The following is a 19,225-nucleotide window of genomic DNA, read 5'->3' on the forward strand; positions in this document are numbered from 1 at the left end:
TGTTACGAGATTGGTTTAACAGGAGTCAATTAAAAATCGCTGTAAAGAACGATACTTTTAAACATAACCCTAAATCACCATAAGGTGTCGCCAGATGACCGTCTTAATGAACGAGTCATGGATTCAAAATGCTGAATCATTCAGTAATGAGAAAACACATTGCTTTGAGATGCGCGATGGGTCGCTGTGATCTTTGTTTAACTATTTTCTCTGCTGAAACAGAAAAAAGTCAATATTGCATCTAAAAAGTCAATATTGCATCTAAAATGTAAGTGACTTGACTTGTGTGTGTGACTATGTTTGTTGTAGTGATAAGAGTTGCACCCTTGTTAAAGTTTAAGGCCTTGTGTTTTTGGATATATATCTTTCTTTCTTTTTTTTTTCTTTTTTTTACAAAATATGCATATAACCCATATATTTTAGATTTATTATTTGCTTTAAATTAAATTAAGATTGTATTTTTGGTAATTGAACCTGAATGAATTTAAAAATGAATGTGCTATATTTCAGATCATATATTTGTTTTTCTTCAAATTTGAACTAACTTTATTCTCAGCTGAATTATAAATATTTTATTTCTGTATAAATTAAAAACACATTTGATTTTTCTTTTTTAATCAATGTAGAATGTGTAACTGAAATATAAACAGATTAGGGCTCTGTTCGAGGACAAGTAACTAAAACCAATGCGACATGATGAATGTTTGTTTCCCAAACCATCTCAGAGTAACAGCTTACTTTTCTTTCTTACTATATTCTTTCTTACTATAAACTGTGCTGTAGAGCTTGCATCAGTCAAAGCAGGGTTACATTTTGCATGTCGTGCACAATAAACCTAAAGGCACCAGGGTGGCGGTGCCACCGGCTTCATATATATATATGTATATATACAGTATATATATATATATATATATACAGTATATATATATATATATATATATAGCTGTGATCCGCGATGAAGGGCCAAAGCCAGTGGCATGGCCACCCTGGTGCTTTTAGGTAACTAAGGAACCGGGGTTGCGGTGCCACCGGCTTGGGCCCTTCATCGCTGCTCGCAGCTATATTTATTATTATTATTATTATTTATACGACTATTTGGGCACTTTTGGGGCCCTTAACATGCTCAAAAACTCTTGAAACTTTGCACACGGGTCAGAATCCGCGGCCATCAGGGCTGGGCTGAAGATGGTACCCGGGCGTGGCAGGGGGGCTAGACAGCGCCCCCTGGAACGGGGTCCGAAAACTTGGTCCATAACTCAAACACGCTTGCATGTAATAATATGAAACTCGGTACACATGTTGATCTCATCGTTCATATATACCTCAAACTATTACTTTTTACCCCAGCCCAACAGGAAGTCGGTTATTTAGGGTTGTTCATAAAACACTCGCAATGGAATTTGAAGTACTCCTCCTAGAGAATTCAAACACACGGCACGAAACTCGGTCAGCATGAAGTCAAGGCATTGAGGATGAAAGTTTGCGAGGGGATTTTTGATATCTCGAACGGTTTGGCCGTGGCGAGGAAACGAACTTATGGCGATAATCGTGAAACAGGAAGTGTGTCAGAACTTCAGCATACATTAACTGATCTTGATGAAACTTCAGCAGTTTGTTTGCTGTAAGAGGACGATCACATGGATGTGAATATTGTGAGTCAAAGTTATAGCGCCACCAACTGGCAGCAGGAAGTGTGTCACTTTCAAAATGCTTTGAAATCACCCTCTTATTTTTACCTGATTTGCTTCAAACTTAATCTGTATAATGTAAATACATAGCAGATGAAGACCTGTGAATGGATTCTTGATATCTTTGATACTGTTGCCGTGGCAACGCATCAAACTTTAAAATTCTTTTTTTTTGATGATTTTGAGACTCTTAGCGGCTTTTGGGGCCCTTAACGGGTTTGAAAACTCTTGAAACTTTGCACACAGGTCAGATCCCACAGCCATCAGAGCCGGGCTGAAGATGGTACCTGGGTGTGGCAGGGGGGCTAGACAGCGCCCCCTGGAACGGGGTCCGAACACTTGGTCCATAACTCAAACACGCTTGCATGTAATAATATGAAACTCGGTACACATGTTGATCTCATCGTTCATATATACCTCAAACTATTACTTTTTACCCCAGCCCAACAGGAAGTCGGCTATTGAGGTTTGTTTGTAAAACGCTCGCAATGGAATGTGCAATACTCCTCCTAGAGAATTCAAACACACGGCACGAAACTCGGTCAGCATGAAGTCAAGGCATTGAGGATGAAAGTTTACGAGGGGATTTTTGATATCTCGAACGGTTTGGCCGTGGCGAGGAAACGAAATTATGGCGAGAAACGTGAAACAGGAAGTGTGTTATAACTTCAGCATACATTAACTGATCTTGATGAAACTTCAGCAGTGTGTTCGCTGTAAGAGGACGATCACATGGATGTGACTATTGTGAGTCAAAGTTATAGCGCCACCAACTGGCAGCAGGAAGTGTGTCACTTTCAAAATGCTTTGAAATCACCCTTTTATTTTTACCCGATTTGCTTCAAACTTCATCTGTATAATGTAAATATACGGCAGATGTAGACCTGTGAATGGATTCTTGATATCTTTGAAACTGTTGCCGTGGCAACGCATCAAACTTTACCATTCTTTTAGGATGCTTTTGAGACCCTTAGCATGCTTCAAATCGCATGAAACTCGACAGACACATCACATTTATTAGCCAGTAGACATGTGCAAAGTTTCAGAAACGGGCGTGGTGAGGGCTCAGTAGCACCACCTTTTGACAAAAGTGGGGTTGTTAGTTTTAACTAGAGTTACAAAAATCGGTATGTATATTGTACTCCTCGAGCCGGACAACTTTCTAATTGACACTCATTAGCTAGGACCCACAGAAAGTCAGATATCTTTGTTTGAATGTAGAGAAAATCTTAGAATTTTGCCAGTCTCTCAGTGTCTCTCTGTGTGAGTGAGAGGAGGGGCGCCTGTCAGGTTAATTTTAACCCTTTATTTGCTGTGTGCGACTTCTCTGGCATTTTCGGGGGCCTTAACATCCTCGAAAACTCTTGAAACTTTGCACACGGGTCAGAACCCATGGCCATCAGGGCCGGGCTGAAGCTGGTCATCGGGCGTGGCAGGGAGGCTCGACAGCGCCCCCTGGACTGGGATTCGAACATTTGTCCATAAATCAAACACACTTGCGTGAATTAATATGAAACTCGGTACAATTATAGATCACATCAGGCCAAACAACTTTCGTGCTCTAAGTTTTACGACAATTAAAATGGAAGTTGAGAATTATGGGTTGTTTGAATAGTTGTCCTAGGAGAAATACATCAAATTACAACGCATGTGTTTACCAATCACAACCAAACTCGGTGTGCAAGAAGTCAAGACATTGAGGATGAAAGTTTGTGAGGGGATTTTTGATATCTCAAACGGTTTGGCCGTGGCGAGGAAACGAAATTATGGCGAGAAACGTGAAATAGGAAGTGTGTTATAACTTCAGCATACATTAACATATCTTGATGAAACTTCATCAGTGTGTTCGCTGTAAGAGGACGATCACATGGATTAGACTATTTCGAGTCAAAGTTATAGCGCCACCAACTGGCAGCAGGAAGTGTGTCACTTTCAAAATGCTTTGAAATCAACCTCTTATTTTTACCCGATTTGCTTCAAACTTCATCTGTATAATGTAAATACATGGCAGATGAAGACCTGTGAATGGATTCTTGATATCTTTGATACTGTTGCCGTGGCAACGCATCAAACTTTAAAATTCTTTTTTTTTTGATGATTTTGAGACTCTTAATGGCTTTTGAGGCCCTTATCGGGTTTGAAAACTCTTGAAACTTTGCACACAGGTCATATCCCACAGCCATCAGGCCCGGGCTGAAGATGGTACCTAGGCGTGGCAGGGGGGCTAGACAGCGCCCCCTGGAACGGGGTCCGAAAACTTGGTCCATAAATCAAACACGCTTGCATGTAATAATATGAATGAAAAACTTCATCTGTATAATGTAAACAGATGAAAAACTTCATCTGTATAATGATGAAAAACAGATGAAAAACTTCATCTGTATAATGTAAACATACGGTAGATGTAGACCTGGGAATGGATTCTTAATATCTTTTAAACTGTTGCCGTGGCAAAGCTTCAAACTTTGAAATTATTTTAGGATGCTTTTGAGACTCTTAGCATGCTTGAAATTGCATGAAACTCAACAGACACATCACATTTATTAGCCAGTAGACATGTGCAAAGTTTCAGAAACGGGCATGGTGCAGGGACTAAATAGCGCCACCTTTTGACAAAAGTGGGGTTGTTATTTTTATCTACAGTTACAAAAATTGTTATATACATTGTACTCCTCAAGCCAGACAACTTTCTAATTCATAGTCATTAGCTCAGACCAAGAGGAAGTCAGATATTTTGGTTTGAATACTCTCTCTGAGCCTACGTCCGTGTATGGCAAGCCCTTTTAACATTTAAAAGCTAAGTTTGCCTATCCGGAAATTAACATTGTAGATATCAACAATGTCTTTCTGTCTAGTTGTAATTACATTTTGGATAGTTTGTATTATCATTTAAGATATCTGTAACATAATTGTGACTAGTCAAAATGACAGACTATGGCAAGCCGTCTTAACATTTAATCATGAAAGGGCCAAAGCCTTCGGCACCGCCACCCCGGTGCCTTTAGGTAACTAAAGGAGCCAGGGGTTGCGGTGCCACCGGCTTGGGCCCGCCATCGCTGCTCGCAGCTATATTTAGGGCCCAAGCCCTGAAAGGGCGAAGGCCCTATTGTTTTCCTTAGGATTATTATTATTATTATTATTATTATTATTATTATTTATACGACTATTCGGGCACTTTTGGGGCCCTAAACATGCTCAAAAACTCTTGAAACTTAGCACACGGGTCAGAACCCGCGGCCATCAGGGCCTGGCTGAAGATGGTACCCGGGCGTGGCAGGGGGACTAGACAGCGCCCCCTGGAACGGGGTCCGAAAACTTGGTCCATAACTCAAATACGCTTGTATGTAATAATATGAAACTCGGTACACATGTTGATCTCATCGTTCATATATACCTCATACTATTACTTTTTACCCCAGCCCAACAGGAAGTCGGTTATTTAGGGTTGTTCATAAAACACTCGCAATGGAATTTGAAGTACTACTCCTAGAGAATTCAAACACACGGCACGAAACTCGGTCAGCATGAAGTCAAGGCATTGACGATGAAAGTTTGCGAGGGGATTTTTGATATCTCGAACGGTTTGGCCATGGCGAGGAAACGAAATTATGGCGAGAAACGTGAAACAGGAAGTGTGTTATAACTTCAGCATACATTAACTGATCTTGATGAAACTTCAGCAGTGTGTTTGCTGTAAGAGGACGATAACATGGATGTGACTATTGTGAGTCAAAGTTATAGCGCCACCAACTGGTAGCAGGAAGTGTGTCACTTTCAAAATGCTTTGAACTCACCCTTTTATTTTTACCCGATGTGCTTCAAACTTAATCTGTATAATGTAAATACATAGCAGATGAAGACCTGTGAATGGATTCTTGATATCTTTGATACTGTTGCCGTGGCAACGCATCAAACTTTAAAATTCTTTTTTTTTATGATTTTGAGACTCTTAGCGGCTTTTTGGGCCCTTAACGGGTTTGAAAACTCTTGAAACTTTGCACACAGGTCAGATCCCACAGCCATCAGAGCCGGGCTGAAGATGGTACCTGGGTGTGGCAGGGGGGCTAGACAGCGCCCCCTGGAACGGGGTCCGAACACTTGGTCCATAAATCAAACACGCTTGCATGTAATAATATGAAACTCGGTACACATGTTGATCTCATCGTTTCATCTATACCTCACGCTCTTACTTTTTACCCCAGCCAAACAGGAAGTCGGCTATTGAGGTTTGTTTGTAAAACGCTCGCAGTGGAATGTGCAATACTCCTCCTAGAGAATTCAAACACACGGCACGAAACTCGGTCAGCATGAAGTCAAGGCATTGAGGATGAAAGTTTGCGAGGGGATTTTTGATATCTCGAACGGTTTGGCCGTGGCGAGGAAACAAAATTATGGCGAGAAACGTGAAACAGGAAGTGTGTTATAACTTCAGCATACATTAACTGATCTTGATGAAACTTCAGCAGTGTGTTCACTGTAAGAGGCTGATTACATGGATGTGACTATTGTGAGTCAAAGTTATAGCGCCACCAACTGGCAGCAGGAAGTGTGTCACTTTCAAAATGCTTTGATATCACCCTCTTATTTTTAACCGATTTGCTTCAAACTTCATCTGTATAATGTAAAAATACAGCAGATGTAGACCTGTGAATGGATTCTTGATATCTTTGATACTGTTGCTATGGCAACAAATCAAACTTTAACATTCTTTTTTGATACTTTTGGGACTCTTAGCATGCTTGAAATTGCTTGAAACAGATAGATACAGATAGCTCGACAGATACATCACATTTATTAGCCAGTAGGCATGTGCAACTTTGGCAAAAGATTAAAGTAATGTCAAAAAAGTAAACACTAAAAGCCTCATATCTTCTAAAAATGTAATTATACATCATTTGTTTCTAAATTAAATTATACAAATATTATAATTAAAGCAGTTTTTCCCTTTTTTCATTTAAGAATTATGTTTACGTTCAAAAACAGCCAGGTTGTAAAATTCAGAAGAAGAAAAAATAATCTGAGTCATACGTAGTGCTATACTGCCCTCTTGTGTTCAATATCAGTTAGGCCTATTGTGTATATTCCCACCGGTTAATCAACGTGTGACTCCGCTGGGACTCGGGAACTTTTAAATCGCTTACTTAAAACCGAAAGTCAAAATACAGATATCCGCACAAGACATTAATGTTGTGGAGTAGAGCAAGCATTTTAAATAAATTCCTATTAAGTAGGATTGAACTAAACAGAATGAACGTTCACTCTGTTCTGCTGGTTCCTCGCTGATGGCGCGCACAGTTATGAATGCTTGTGCAGCCATGAGTTTTAGTTTAATTTTAAAATTAGCGCAATTTCGGGATTTGTATTATTTGAATTTATTTTTAAAAAACACAATGTTGAGTTTTATTGTAACACTGTTTAATCGCGCCCACGGTTATATTTTGTATATTATATATAATTATAATGTATTTCTGTATAAAATAATACTACAATAAAAAACACATTTGTGACCGACCTGATCCAGCAAAATTAGTCACAGTGACCCAAATTTAAAAATTGAGATTTTGATATTAATGGAAAGAGGACACTGTACGCTTTCAAATGATACCTTGGTCATACCTTGAATGGTTGTAAAGATATACAGATTTGAATTCTGGTCGTCTGCCCTTTTTTTCCAATTGAAAACCTAAGAAAATCGCTTTTAAAGTTTTTTTGCCCGTTTTTTTTTTTTTTTTTTTTTTTTTGATAGGCCCTATCTTTCAAAATCCATAGCATTTTAAGGGATAAACTATTTATTTTATATAGCTTAATTTGACCAAATAGATTAACATATAAATGCAATTTAACGAGGCTGAAACTCAACTTATTTTTAATTTTTTTGAAATAAATAATTAAAAAGTCACTTTTACAAAAATGTTCTAAAATCAGAAAGATTGAAGAGGAGTCAGAGAGAAATTCAGTTTTAGCCCACATAAGCAGAGAGCAGTCTGTTTTCTTTCATTTTGAATGGTTGTCTTTAAAAGTAGACATTTCAATATATATGTCTGTGAGGATACCTTATACGCTGACTTTCGGTTCATGAGACTTCGTCTCCGCGTCGTGATTAGGCCTAGCCTATTGTCTGCAATTTATTTCTTATTATTAAATCCTAGTAATTGGTTGATGAAACATTGATTTAAATTAAGATAATTATTTTAAAACGAAATTTACTTTAAAGAAAGGCTTTGTGCTTGCATGTTTAAGCTATGTGAAAGTTTTAGTGCTGCTTCCAGAGAACGGTCACGTTCGGATTGTTTTTCCTCATAAATGCGAACACGGAAAATAAAATAAAGATTTTATGTTCTGGAGAGAGTCAACCCTTCTTCATCCGGTGAGTATTACTTTTGGTTTGTGCAGTGTGGTTCACATAGGCCAATTTATTAAACTATTTAATTATCTGGGAATTGGATCTCCTCCATAATGCTGAAATTGCCCAATTTTAAAAAATTTAGTAATAATTTAAGTTTTGTGGTGTAAGTCTACGTATTTTATAATGTTAACTTCAAATAATACTAATAGTAATTTAAAGATGTTGTCTAGCATTGGGTCTGGGCGTGAAGGATAACTTCGGGAGTTGAAGGGACGTGTCGGTGTCGTGATTCTGTCTTCTCACACCGCGACACAGGTTCGTGGATCTGAGTGTCGCGATCGTTACAGCCTTACATAGGCTATATTCTTCTTGCAGATAAATATACTCACGCAGTTTAGGTTAGAAGCCTCCAGTGAGTTCAACGTTTCAGGGGATACCCGGGAAATGCTCAGAGGTGACGAGGGGAGTTGAGAAGAGCAATGTTTATTTCAGCGAATTTAAAGCTTTGACAACTTTAATCGTTATTTAAATACCTTTACTCAATTATCTCGACTACGAAACCCTGTGAGATTATTTTTGAATGTCTGTTCTTTGAAATTAGCAAATATATATATATATATATATATATATATATATATATATATATTTTTTTTTTTATTTTTTTTTTATTTTTTTTATTTCATGGTTTTTCCACATAATCGGCCCATATCTTAAAATGGAAGGTTGCAACTTCCAACTCATTTCGCCAGAGCGGGTCACATTTGATTTTTATTTTTTAAACAATGTAATGTGTAACCTAAAAATAAACAGATTATTTGATAAATGGTATATTTAAATCTGCATATTGTAGCCTAATCTGCAGGGCAGCCTAGTCTTAATAAATGTATGCTTCATTTTCCATTAGTAAATTTGATCAATAAATTCAATAATTTAGAATAATAAGACACTATAGGGCTGTTACCCTAGGTAAGGCTGATCAAATTAAATCGGTTACACAATAATGTTACGAGATTGGTTTAACAGGAGTCAATTAAAAATCGCTGTAAAGAACGATACTTTTAAACATAACCCTAAATCACCATAAGGTGTCGCCAGATGACCGTCTTAATGAACGAGTCATGGATTCAAAATGCTGAGACCCCGTTTACACCTGGTATTAAAATGCGATCTGTATCCAGATAAGTTATCCGGATAATAAGTACTGATTCCATTTACACCTGGCCACATAAATGTGTTTTTGCAAAACGGATATAAATCCGATCTTCACCTCCTGCGTTATATGCAAATTTATTGGATTGCACGCCACCAAAAGCAACAGATCTGAGCGGCATTTTATTGATCATCAGCTAATTTCCAAATCAGAGACATCAATAAGAGAGAGTGGCAACAGGCCTGGTAAGATAATTTCGTTTCTTTACTTGAAGATATGTTAACTGCGTCTGTGACTTACTTTCACTTTTATTTGCGATGTTTGCACGTTGAATAGACGCTCAGCTGCTCATCTGCGGTGATGCGTGTCGCGTGTCGCATCTGACTTGGCTATAACATGACATATAGCCTATATAACACGCTCTCACTCGTTTATTTTTTAGCATTTTTGGGAGGAGTAAAATATACATATGTGGTTTCAACAACCAGATTGCGTTTACACCTAGTAAAGATCCGGACACAATGCGAGCCAGACTACCTCCAGATGTGGTCAGGCAGATCCGATCGCGATCCGATCACAACGCGTTTACACCTTGCATTAACATGCGTTTTTTATTATCCGGATAACTTATCTGGATACAGATCACATTTTAATACCAGGTGTAAACGGGGTCTCAGTAATGAGAAAACACATTGCTTTGAGGTCGCTGTGATCTTTGTTTAACTATTTTCTCTGCTGAAACAGAAAAAAGTCAATATTGCATCTAAAAAGTCAATATTGCATCTAAAATGTAAGTGACTTGACTTGTGTGTGTGACTATGTTTGTTGTAGTGATAAGAGTTGCACCCTTGTTAAAGTTTAAGGCCTTGTGTTTTTGGATATATATCTTTCTTTCTTTTTTCTTTTTTTACAAAATATGCATATAACCCATATATTTTAGATTTATTATTTGCTTTAAATTAAATTAAGATTGTATTTTTGGTAATTGAACCTGAATGAATTTAAAAATGAATGTGCTATATTTCAGATCATATATTTGTTTTTCTTAAAATTTGAACTAACTTTATTCTCAGCTGAATTATAAATATTTTATTTCTGTATGAATTAAAAACACATTTGATTTTTCTTTTTTAATCAATGTAGAATGTGTAACTGAAATATAAACAGATTAGGGCTCTGTTCGAGGACAAGTAACTAAAACCAATGCGACATGATGAATGTTTGTTTCCCAAACCATCTCAGAGTAACAGCTTACTTTTCTTTCTTACTATATTCTTTCTTACTATAAACTGTGCTGTAGAGCTTGCATCAGTCAAAGCAGGGTTACATTTTGCATGTCGTGCACAATAAACCTAAAGGCACCAGGGTGGCGGTGCCACCGGCTTCATATATATATGTATATATATATATATATAGCTGTGATCCGCGATGACGGGCCAAAGCCAGTGGCATGGCCACCCTGGTGCTTTTAGGTAACTAAGGAACCGGGGTTGCGGTGCCACCGGCTTGGGCCCGCAATCGCTGCTCGCAGCTATATTTATTATTATTATTATTATTTATACGACTATTCGGGCACTTTTGGGGCCCTTAACATGCTCAAAAACTCTTGAAACTTTGCACACGGGTCAGAATCCGCGGCCATCAGGGCCGGGCTGAAGATGGTACCCGGGCGTGGCAGGGGGGCTAGACAGCGCCCCCTGGAACGGGGTCCGAAAACTTGGTCCATAAATCAAACACGCTTGCATGTAATAATATGAAACTCGGTGCACATGTTGATCTCATCGTTCATATATACCTCAAACTATTACTTTTTACCCCAGCCCAACAGGAAGTCGGTTATTTAGGGTTGTTCATAAAACACTCGCAATGGAATTTGAAGTACTCCTCCTAGAGAATTCAAACACACGGCACGAAACTCGGTCAGCATGAAGTCAAGGCATTGAGGATGAAAGTTTGCGAGGGGATTTTTGATATCTCGAACGGTTAGGCCGTGGCGAGGAAACGAAATTATGGCGAGAATCGTGAAACAGGAAGTGTGTCAGAACTTCAGCATACATTAACTGATCTTGATGAAACTTCAGCAGTTTGTTTGCTGTAAGAGGACGATCACATGGATGTGAATATTGTGAGTCAAAGTTATAGCGCCACCAACTGGCAGCAGGAAGTGTGTCACTTTCAAAATGCTTTGAAATCACCCTCTTATTTTTACCCGATTTGCTTCAAACTTAATCTGTATAATGTAAATACATAGCAGATGAAGACCTGTGAATGGATTCTTGATATCTTTGATACTGTTGCCGTGGCAACGCATCAAACTTTAAAATTCTTTTTTTTGATGATTTTGAGACTCTTAGCGGCTTTTGGGGCCCTTAACGGGTTTGAAAACTCTTGAAACTTTGCACACAGGTCAGATCCCACAGCCATCAGAGCCGGGCTGAAGATGGTACCTGGGTGTGGCAGGGGGGCTAGACAGCGCCCCCTGGAACGGGGTCCGAACACTTGGTCCATAAATCAAACACGCTTGAATGTAATAATATGAAACTCGGTACACATGTTGATCTCATCGTTTCATCTATACCTCACACTCTTACTTTTTACCCCAGCCCAACAGGAAGTCGGCTATTGAGGTTTGTTTGTAAAACGCTCGCAATGGAATGTGCAATACTCCTCCTAGAGAATTCAAACACACGGCACGAAACTCGGTCAGCATGAAGTCAAGGCATTGAGGATGAAAGTTTGCAAGGGGATTTTTGATATCTCGAACGGTTTGGCCGTGGCGAGGAAACGAAATTATGGCAAGAAACGTGAAACAGGAAGTGTGTTATAACTTCAGCATACATTAACTGATCTTGATGAAACTTCAGCAGTGTGTTCGCTGTAAGAGGACAATCACATGGATGTGACTATTGTGAGTCAAAGTTATAGCGCCACCAACTTGCAGCAGGAAGTGTGTCACTTTCAAAATGCTTTGAAATCACCCTTTTATTTTTACCCGATTTGCTTCAAACTTAATCTGTATAATGTAAATATACGGCAGATGTAGACCTGTGAATGGATTCTTGATATCTTTTAAACTGTTGCCGTGGCAACGCATCAAACTTTACCATTCTTTTAGGATGCTTTTGAGACCCTTAGCATGCTTCAAATCGCATGAAACTCGACAGACACATCACATTTATTAGCCAGTAGACATGTGCAAAGTTTCAGAAACGGGCGTGGTGAGGGCTCAGTAGCACCACCTTTTGACAAAAGTGGGGTTGTTAGTTTTAACTAGAGTTACAAAAATCTGTATGTGTATTGTACTCCTCGAGCCGGACAACTTTCTAATTGACACTCATTAGCTAGGACCCACAGAAAGTCAGATATCTTTGTTTGAATGTAGAGAAAATCTTAGAATTTTGCCAGTCTCTCAGTGTCTCTCTGTGTTAGTGAGAGGAGGGGCGCCTGTCAGGTTAATTTTAACCCTTTATTTGCTGTGTGCGACTTCTCTGGCATTTTCGGGGGCCTTAACATCCTCTAAAACTCTTGAAACTTTGCACACGGGTCAGAACCCATGGCCATCAGGGCCGGGCTGAAGCTGGTCATCGGGCGTGGCAGGGCGGCTCGACAGCGCCCCCTGGACTGGGATTCGAACATTTGTCCATAAATCAAACACACTTGCGTGAATTAATATGAAACTCGGTACAATTATAGATCACATCAGGCCAAACAACTTTCGTGCTCTAAGATTTACGACAATTAAAATGGAAGTTGAGAATTATGGGTTGTTTGAATAGTTGTCCTAGGAGAAATACATCAAATTACAACGCATGTGTTTACCAATCACAACCAAACTCGGTGTGCAAGAAGTCAAGACATTGAGGATGAAAGTTTGTGAGGGGATTTTTGATATCTCAAACGGTTTGGCCGTGGCGAGGAAACGAAATTATGGCGAGAAACGTGAAACAGGAAGTGTGTTATAACTTCAGCATACATTAACTGATCTTGATGAAACTTCATCAGTGTGTTCGCTGTAAGAGGACGATCACATGGATGTGACTATTTCGAGTCAAAGTTATAGCGCCACCAACTGGCAGCAGGAAGTGTGTCACTTTCAAAATGCTTTGGAATCAACCTCTTATTTTTACCCGATTTGCTTCAAACTTCATCTGTATAATGTAAATACATGGCAGATGAAGACCTGTGAATGGATTCTTGATATCTTTGATACTGTTGCCGTGGCAACGCATCAAACTTTAAAATTCTTTTTTTTGATGATTTTGAGACTCTTAATGGCTTTTGAGGCCCTTAACGGGTTTGAAAACTCTTGAAACTTTGCACACAGGTCATATCCCACAGCCATCAGGCCCGGGCTGAAGATGGTACCTAGGCATGGCAGGGGGGCTAGACAGCGCCCCCTGGAACGGGGTCCGAAAACTTGGTCCATAAATCAAACACGCTTGCATGTAATAATATGAATGAAAAACTTCATCTGTATAATGTAAACAGATGAAATACTTCATCTGTATAATGATGAAAAACAGATGAAGAACTTCATCTGTATAATGTAAACATACGGTAGATGTAGACCTGTGAATGGATTCTTGATATCTTTTAAACTGTTGCCGTGGCAAAGCTTCAAACTTTGAAATTATTTTAGGATGCTTTTGAGACTCTTAGCATGCTTGAAATTGCATGAAACTCAACAGACGCATCACATTTATTAGCCAGTAGACATGTGCAAAGTTTCAGAAACGGGCATGGTGCAGGGACTAAATAGCACCACCTTTTGACAAAAGTGGGGTTGTTATTTTTATCTACAGTTACAAAAATCGTTATATACATTGTACTCCTCAAGCCAGACAACTTTCTAATTCATAGTCATTAGCTCAGACCAAGAGGAAGTCAGATATTTTGGTTTGAATATGGTGAGACTCTCTCTGAGCCTACGTCTGTGTATGGCAAGCCCTTTTAACATTTAAAAGCTAAGTTTGCCTATCCGGAAATTAACATTGTAGATATCAACAATGTCTTTCTGTCTAGTCGTAATTACATTTTGGATAGTTTGTATTATCATTTAAGATATCTGTAACATAATTGTGACTAGTCAAAATGACAGACTATGGCAAGCCGTTTTAACATTTAATCATGAAAGGGCCAAAGCCTTCGGCACCGCCACCCCGGTGCCTTTAGGTAACTAAAGGAGCCGGGGTTGCGGTGCCACCGGCTTGGGCCCGCCATCGCTGCTCGCAGCTATATTTTTGTAGTTTATTTTTTTATATTTTTTTAGAAGTAGTTACTTCTTACTCACGGTTATAGATAGAAATGTATTGGAGTAAAGAGTACAATATTTCGCTCTCAAATATACTTGAGTAAAGTCATGAGTACTCCCCAAAAATGATACTCGAGTAAAGTACAGATCCCTCAAAATTGTACTTAAGTACTGTTCTCAAGTAAATGTACTCCGATACTGTCCGGCTCTGGCTATGACACATTCCTGATTGACCCTGAGGCAAAGCAGACCGGAAGCCCAAGCTCGAGATGGTACTCGTGCTTTGAGCCAAAACTGCAGCGGGTGCAGGTGAAGCAGGCCCTGCTGAAGTACTGAAGATGCTGAGGCCATCAAGTCCAGCATTCTCTTAAACCTCCTGAGCGGGACTATATTTTCTGGGCTTTTTATAGAATGTTTCCCAACCCTGTTCCTGGAGGCACACCAAAGCTGTGTCTAAAATCGCTCCCTATCCACTATATAGTGCACTATATCGGGTGTCGGCCATTTTGTAGTGGTGTCCGAATTCTGAGTGAACGACATCATTCCCTACATTCATTCACTACTTTTACGCACAATCCTCTCTGAATTCGAGTGTTCATTCGATGTACACTTGCTGAAGCCCTATTTCCCACAATCCAATGCGGAGAGAACTGAGCGCGCATGAAAGTTCGGCGCGAGCAAGTTTAAACCAGAGATTACATTACATCCAGTGGAGGATTTGAAAAATATCCGTTAATCGACGTTTTGAACATAATAACGGTCGCCGGAGGGCGCTCGACGACACGTCATCTGTGAACGTGATAGTTAATGTACAATTTCAGTCGATGAAACTACAAAGCTGGCACGGAGGTATAATTACAAAATAAAGTCATTATGATTGTTATTGTTGTTAATATTATTTTATAAAGTAGGTAATGTAAGATAAAAGGAGTTTTATCAGTACGCGTGACGAAGCCTTTTCTGCGACAGCTCCAACTCTCCGACGCACAGTGTAAACGTCAGCGTCCGAATTCACTCACTTCATCTCGTTCACTCCTTGCAGATATAGTGCACTCAAATGCCATTCACTATATAGGGATTAGCGAATGAGTGAACGAGTGAGCGGTTTCAGACACAGCTCAACACTACACATTTTCCAACTCTTCCTAATCGATCACACCTGAATCAATTTATTAACTCGTTAGTAGAGACTCCAAGACCAGAAATATGGGTCAGAAAAGGGAGAGATCCAAAATGTGCACTGTTGGAGTGCCTCAAGGAGCAGGGTTGGGAAACACTGGATTAGTTGATTTGTATTTGGGTACTTTCATTTATTTACCATGTTGTGTTATGTACTACTTTGTACTTTTTGTTTGTGCTGCCTATCTTTACCAGGACAGAGATATTGAGATATCTCAATGAGACCTTCCTGGTAAAATAAAAAAAATAAAAAACAAAATTGCTAAACACTGGGAACGAAATTGAGCCTTGGCACTGTAGACACACCAGCGCACATTACCACCACCTCACAACCCCGCCCACAGACATGTGCATTTAAATGTGAGGTAGTTAGGGGGGTTTGGGGGTTTCTCCCCCGAGAACATTTTTAGCTTTAAAACCATGTCAGTGGGCATTAGAGTATTTGTCAATATTTGCTATCTCCTCATCTTCATCTTTTTCTCTCAGTCTCCTTATCCTTCCCTATTTCTTCCCCTCCTAAAGCTGAACTTTGATAGTCTTTTCATTTTTGTCTGTCAGTGAAGAAAGTATTCATAGGCTCAATATTTTTATTTATTAAATTTATGTTTTATGAATCATTTTCTTAGATAAGTTAATTTACTCAAGGCCAATATTTTTACCAGGTCAATTTTGCCAATAGGAACCTTCTACAAGCTTTGGAATTTGAAAAGTAATTTTAAATAATAGGCTACAAACTATAGTCTACGTTTAACGCAGTTGGTGGAATTCCCAGATGTTCCCTTAGGTATCATGCATTGTGGAAACCTGTCAAAGCATTCTCAGGTATAAATATGCAGCATTAATGCACATAGGTGATTTTTAACAAATATTTAATGTTGATAACCAGATAGCAAACTGACATTGAATCAACGTGGAAACATGACATCGAAACAACGTTGATCTGACATTGTTTTGCTCATCGAATTAACGTTGAACCAACGTCAGACGTGTCATTCTTTCAAAACTTGTGGAAAATCAACTTGAAATCAACGCTGTAATCAAGCAAACCAATTTTCGATTTTCATTTAGCTTTGAAGAATGCCGCATCTGACGTTGGTTCAACGTTAATTCGATGAGCAAAATCAACGTTGTTTCGAGGTCATGAGAGACGTCGTTTCCACGTTGAATCAATGTCAGTTTGCTGTCTGGGTATATACTATTGATATCTTGTAAGACTGCCGACCCTGTAGAACAGTGGCAAAGGAAACCAAATGTCCGGCGAAATATCGAACCTAAAACTTTACTGTGCTCAACCACCTTGAGTGGGGAGGAAGGGAGGAAGGGAGGTCGGTCGGCCGATTTGGGGACCAGCGAGATTCGTTGAGGTTAAAAAAAAAAAAAAAGATTCGTTGAGGTTAATTAATCTATTTATGTATTAATTTATCTGAGGTGCCGCTATGAAGTTCCGGACCATTCCAGCCCACTTTAACCCCTGTGTGTGCCTGTTCAAGAGAGACACACTTGTACCAGTGTCCAAAAGCAGTGGTTTACACACATCATTTAGTTTCACTGAGCATGCTTTAAGTGAGACTTGACCAGAGTAGACATTGTGAATGATAGTGGGTGACTCAGCTGGAGCCAAACGGCAGACTAAAGCAAAATGGTTGCATTTGCCACAGCTGCGACACCTCTGGCCACGGGCTGGGCAGTTCTGTGCTCTAGATGGATGAGATGAAGATCAATAGCGGGGCCGTAAAGTGTACGGTCAGTAGTTTCACGGCTGTGTCATAGTCGCTTTGTGTGCCTGATTCAAGCATTACTAGCCTGCGCTGCCCCTCGGCTCCCAAGCAATACAGTAACAGCGCCTTTTTGCGGGCTGTGCTCACGTCAGTCAGCCCCACTGCCTCAAGATGAAAGCCTCAAAGGACTGTAACCAGTGAATCCAGGGAATCGGAGGCTCACCGAGGTAGAGCAAGGAAAGGAACAGGAGGTAGTAGTGCGATATCAGCCATCCTCATCAACAAATATTATGTTTAAAAGGATCACCAAGGTAGAGCGAGGAAAGGAGCAGGAGCCAATTAGTGCGATATCAGCCATCCTCGTCAACAAATGTTATGTTTGAAAGGACCACACTGACACAGAGACTAACATGAACATATCATAACTTTTACTTCAATCCCACTGAGCTTTTAGACCCAAGTAAACAAACCCATACATAGTCAGGCATCACAGAATGCTTCCAGCACAATCGAACTCTATGCATCCCTGAACACTAACTTGATGCATTATTAAACCCCCACTTGAGAGAACACAACAGGCTGCTCTGGAATCCCTGTTGCGGTACTTTGATGCCATACGTTACAGTCATGTGGTCTCAGCTTGTGACGTTACGTCTGATACCGACGCTCCGAAGCTTGCTTCAACCTCGAACAGTCCTTGCAATGAACCACTGCTTCGGAGCTCGTATCATTACGTCACTAGTCACGTGAAAATGAAGTCTGAAGCAAACACACTGGTTCACTACTGTAGTGAACCACCCGACTGCTTTGACAGCCCAGTCCAGTGTTGACAGGTTTGAAACCTGGCGGCTGTATGTATTATAAAAGTGAAGCCAAACCATGGCAACACTGTGGGTTGTAGTTGTTGGTGTTTGGATTGAGTTTATTTCAGTATTGTGATGGAGCCAGCGAGAAAGAGAAGTCGTTCCCAAGTTTGGGAACACTTTAAACTTATTTCACGAACCTTACCTAGTACTTTGACATTTCTGCATACAAATATTTTTACATATGTAGTGAATGATATGGAAAAAGACTACAATATACAAGTACAACAAGTTACACAAGCACATCCTTTTCAACATACAAAAATTTCAGTCCCTCCAGTTAACAAGAGTTCTGCTTCCCACAGGAAAGAAGCAGTAATGTAATGGTTTCTGTAGTCATGCAAACGATTACAGAAATTCTATTGGATTTAATGGTTTTCATGGGAATTATAGTGGTCTCTGTGGGTCTCTACTGATGTGTGTTGGCTTCTATTGGTGGGGGCATTAAATCCTAATGGAATATGACCGACCTAAACACACTACAAAAAATAATTTTGTAATGGTTTAAATGGCAAAAGCCAATGGTTCCTATTGGTATTTTAATAAAATCCATTAGAATTTCTGTCATGGTTTCCAACTTTTAAGCTGGTCTGATCTTCTGTCCTTGTTTAAAGAAATAATTACACACACACACACGCACACATCATGCTTAATGTTTTATTGTCAAGGTGAACACATAAAACTCATCTGTTTTTGTAAAATTCACCTACATAAAAAGAGTTTTACAGCACTAAAACTGTTTCAGCTTTTATTGTATACGCCTACTTGCATTTTTTGGTTGTCAGTTTTCTTGCATTACATTTTCTTCACTAGGAGACCGGCTACAATTTCTATCTGAATGAAGCTTCAAGTAATTAACCATTTGACACAATTGTATCAGAAAGCAAAAGTGCTTCGAATGCTTCATTTGGGCATCACTAGTCTAGGGACTGTCAAGTTGGACAATTTTTAACTGGCATGTTTTGATGTTATGTGTTTTTGAATAAACTTCTCTTGGGTTCTCTCGCTGCAACTTGCCTCCAGTGAATCC

The 19,225-nt window shown here is 39.5% G+C and overlaps 1 protein-coding gene across 2 annotated transcripts in view; it reads left to right on the forward strand.

Moving 5' to 3' along the window:
* Positions 1-19,225, forward strand: part of elovl2 (ELOVL fatty acid elongase 2) — a 108,901-nt gene that overhangs the window by 25,541 nt on the left and 64,135 nt on the right. The window lies entirely within an intron of this gene.

This window comes from Pimephales promelas, chromosome 22, assembly GCF_988280905.1.
Source record: "Pimephales promelas chromosome 22, fPimPro1.hap1.1, whole genome shotgun sequence".
Lineage (NCBI taxonomy): Eukaryota > Metazoa > Chordata > Actinopteri > Cypriniformes > Leuciscidae > Pimephales > Pimephales promelas.